At 43.5% G+C, this 4,507-nt stretch overlaps 1 pseudogene across 1 annotated transcript; it reads left to right on the forward strand.

Annotated features, from left to right (window-relative positions):
- Positions 1–2,002: 2,002 nt before the first annotated feature.
- On the forward strand, positions 2,003–4,253 carry LOC311601280 (microfibrillar-associated protein 1-like; annotated as a pseudogene). The gene is made up of 2 exons: positions 2,003–2,051; positions 2,936–4,253. The product of its transcript is annotated as a microfibrillar-associated protein 1-like (transcript).
- The last annotated feature ends 254 nt before the right edge of the window (positions 4,254–4,507 follow it).

Raw genomic sequence — 4,507 nt, forward strand, 5'->3', positions numbered from 1 at the left:
GAGACACAGAGACACAGAGACACAGAAACAGAGAAAGAGAGAAGTTACATAAACTAACTATTGAGATTTTCATTGAGAGATATGGTTGAGATTGCCTTTGCTGCACTGGAACTCAAGGTGCAAACAAGGAAGGCCTTGGTGTACTTAATTCTGACCCTGACTCCCAAGTACTGCTACTAGAAGTGTGGCCCACCATGCCCAATGTTATGATAATTCTGAAAAGTACATTGATTCCTCTAAGAATTCTTAAATAGAATGTAAACTAATGAAGAACTGAACATGGAATTAGGAGTGGAGCTCAGTTGGGGATGGTTCCCTAGCACATATGAGGCCCTGGGTTCCATTTCCAGTAATACAAACAGGGGTGTTCCAGGGCCTAGGTGTGGTGGTGGTGCAGGGGCATGCAGATCTCTATCAGTCTCACACAGACTTCATAACAGACATGCAGAGCTACATAATGAGCCTCTGACACAAAGCAAACACAAATCTACAACAAAAAGATAAATCCACAGTCAGAGCCATAGATTATTTTTGAGACAGGGTTTTGTTCTACATCACAACTGGCCTGGAACTCATGGAAATCCTCCTACCACAGTTTTGTGAGCACAAGGCATAGATTTTAGTGCTTTTTTTCCAAACTTGGTGGGACAGAGAGGCATGAAATTGCAAGAATATTATAGAAATGTAAAACACCATTGATCACAGCGATCTTGATGTGGCTGGCTTTTATAGAAGATCTTCCCCAGTGTAACAAGGCGCCATATTGAAATATGTCAACCCAGGACACAGTTTTTGTCCTTAAAATCTCACCCTGAGAAAAGCTCAGTGCTACACTAGGGTCTTTTTCACTCCATGTAGTTAAGTGCTGGCTAATGAGGACTTTCTATTGGTTTCAATCAATCTCTCGGCACTCTTCTCTGCTGAGTACCCCACAACCCCAGTAAATGGGCAAATGCTTTCTTCTCATGTGTACAAGGACTGCTTACCATGATTGAACATATTCTGGTCACAGGGCAAGTATTTATTTGGTTTTTCTTTTTCTTTTTTCAAGGTAGATTTTCTCCGTGTAGATTTGGATGTCCTGGACTCGGCATGTAGACCAGGCTGGCCTGGAACTCACAGAGATCCACCTGCCTCTGCATCCCAAGTTCTTGGGTTAATGTTCTGTGCCACAACATCCATCTTATTTGGTTTTTCAAGACACGGCTTCTCTATATAGCCCCAGCTGTCCTACAATGCACTCTGTAGATCAGATCTATCTGCATTGCCATGTCTGGGCTGTTTTTTTTCTGTTTTGCTCTACATGCCTTTCAGGCAAGTATTTATCAGTCTGATCTTCCTAGTCAGACTCTCCAGCAGTACAGCCATCCAGCAAATCAGGAAGCCAGCAACAGAAACCTCAGCAGCAAGACCAACTAGTAGCAGCCTCCCTCACCCCCATGGTCTCTTGGTGCTCTCCAATGTATATGCTTTCCAAATTTGGCAGAACTAAACTCTCTGCAGATGGCAATGATCAGGGCCCTGCTACTGCAGGAGGCAAATCATTCACCTGCTAGGAAGCAGCCTCTTATCCCACTCATGGGATTAAAGCAAAAATATTTACATTAGAAAGGTCTGGTGGTTCCCACCTTTGATCCAAGCACTCCAGAGGCTGAGATAGGCAGAACTCTGTGAATTTCAGACTAGCATGGTCTACAAAGTGAGTCCTTGATTTCCAGGGATATATGACGAAATCCTTTAGGAAAAAACCACAACAAACACCATTCACATAACAGAACTAGGTTTAAAAGAAATTAGAACTCTTAACCCTTTAGTTCAAAAACTGGCTTTTCTCTGACATTAATAAACTTGGTACAATATGAATAATTATGAGAACAAACAAGAATTATATTTACAAGGTCCACTCTGTAAGTATTTGGCAACCTCAGAGAAAGTTCTACATTATCTATCCTTTACTTGTATTTCCAAAGATTTTACCTGTAGTCCCAACACCATAATTGACATGACAACATTGGATCAAAGTGGCACCTCAGCCCTTGTCCTTCAGAGATGTGAGTCCAGTTCTTTCACAGCATGCCACAAAATGTTTAAGGAGTACCCTGCCAGGACTGTCAAAATGCTCTTTCCCACTGAAGGCTGCCTAGACAAGAGCAGGTAAAAGTGTGATACTTGTCAGAGCACAGAGCCCAAACTTCTTATTGGGGGATTTCCAGGACAATGATAACCTTTCCTCCCTCAGCCTAATGCCATCACAGGAGCTTCCCATGATGGCAGCACTTCCTCTCCAGTCTCAGTCACCCATTCACGCTGAAGGGAAAGGCTTCCCTGCGATGGCCTCCTTTGTAAACTTGGTAAACTTAGTAAGCTCTCAAGGCAGGAAAATGGCCAGACCTCTCCTTAGGAAGGACCAGCAGCTAGTCCCCTTCCACAAACCACTGTCACTGTCACAACGTTGATCTCCAGCCCTTCAGTAGGACAGATCACAGATGATGCAAGATTGAGGTGAAAAGTCTGATCAGCAGTAACAACCAATCTCTGACCAAGAAATCTCTCCAACTACTAAGCTTTCTGTAAAAACCCTACAATCCCCAAGTTGGGGAACTTACCAATCTCTGAACAGGAAATCCCATCATTGCCTGAGCTCACCAAGGTCAGGACATGAAATTTCATTAATCCTCACCCTGGAAATTATTACCCTAGGAAGCACCACCAACTAATAACACATAGAAAAGGTCTGTGTCTGCCCAGGTTCCTCCTGTCTTCTCCTGGACCAGGACTCCTGGATTTGTCCCTACTCTCTTGGATTCATTCCTCCAATAAATCTCTTACTGCCTGGAGAAGCGCAGTCATGTTGTATGGATGTAGATGAGAAGCAGTGTTCTATTCCTCCAATATTAACCATTGGGATTCAACCAAATTTTGGGAGCCTCCACAGCCATAACCAAGTCCTTCTCACGAGCACTCATGAAGCAGTCGCCCATTCAGTCTACAGATGGGGCTGTCCCAGTTAGCAATGACCAAGGTGAGATTTCAATGGAAAAAGTGAAGGTAAAAAGTTATGTGTCTGGAAAGAGACCAGATTATACCCCCACAGAGTCCTTAGATGAAGAGGATGATGGCTTTCAATTCATTAAGAATGCTGAGGAACAAGAAGCAAAGCCTAGGCAAAATGGGGAGGACTCACCCAGTGATCCCAGACACATGCACTTACAGAACCACAGTAGTGAAGCTGTGGAAGAGGGAATGGCTTGACACAAGAAAATAGAGGACAGTGAAGTAGTAGGAGAAAGTGACTCCGAAGTAGAAGGAGATGCTTGGTGCATGGACTGATAAAATAGCCGTGAAGAAGAGGAAGAAATTGACAATGAGGAGGGAGAGTGGTGCCATGGCATGATGCTTCAGTGAGCTACAGTGAGGAAAAATGATGAGGTGGAATTCATGGAAATGATAGATGAAGGATGCTCTGGGGAAAAGTCAGAGTCACAGTCAGAGTATGAGGAGTACATGCGTAGCGAAGAAGAAATGGATCTTCAACTGACACCTGTCTTCATTCACAAGGAGGACACAGTGATTGTTCAAGAACTAGAAGCTGAAGCATTGAAACAGAAGAACTGTAACAGTAAGCAAAATGCATGGCTGGGGAGCTGTGCAAGTACACAAGAATGATTGTAGAGGAAGAGACCAAGAAAGAGCTACAGGAGAGCAATAGGCCCCCAGCAGCCCTGCACTCACTCAGTACCGATGATGAAAACAACAGGGAGGACTTAGAGGCATAGACAGTCTGAGGGCTCAAAAGAATCAAGAGGGACAGAGAAGACTGAGAAGCTCTCACAAAGGCGAAAGCTTGTATAGAGTGCATACGAAACCTCAGTTAGGAAGAAAGGCAGGCAGAACTTCAGATAAAAGCAGAGTCATTAACAACTTAGCTGTTAAAGGCAAATACAAGTTTTTACAACAGTATTATCACTGAGGTGCCTTGTTCATGGATGAGGATGAAGAATTGTACAGGAGAGATTTTGATGCACCTACTCTGGACCATTTCAACAAAAGCATTCTTCCAAAGGTCATGTACATCAAGAATTTGCACACTCTGGCCGCACAAAGTACACCCACCTTCTGGATCAAGATAACACTTCCTTTGACTCTGCATGGGGAAAAGGGAGTGTCCTGACACAAAGTTCTTTAAGCAGAAGGCAGCTGGGGTATGTGAGGTATGTGAGCCACCATCTGACAAGAAGAGGAAAACTACCTAGGCTTCAACTACTTATTCCAACTGTAGGTTACGAGGAGATCTGGTCCTCAATTTTCTTTACCCATTATTTACATGGTTCTTATAGAGCGCCTTTTGGAGTTGATGCCATAACTTGTATTTAAAACTAGAGTTCAGACCATTGCCCTGACTGGTCAGCTATTCTAACCAATTTCAATCTAAATTACAGGCTGTGACCATGATCTGTCAGTTCTTCAGCAATCAAATAACATTCTATCAATATGAACCTGGTGTTTG

Source organism: Acomys minous, assembly GCF_964271855.1.
Source record: "Acomys minous genome assembly, chromosome: 7".
NCBI classification, from domain to species: Eukaryota; Metazoa; Chordata; class Mammalia; order Rodentia; family Muridae; genus Acomys; species Acomys minous.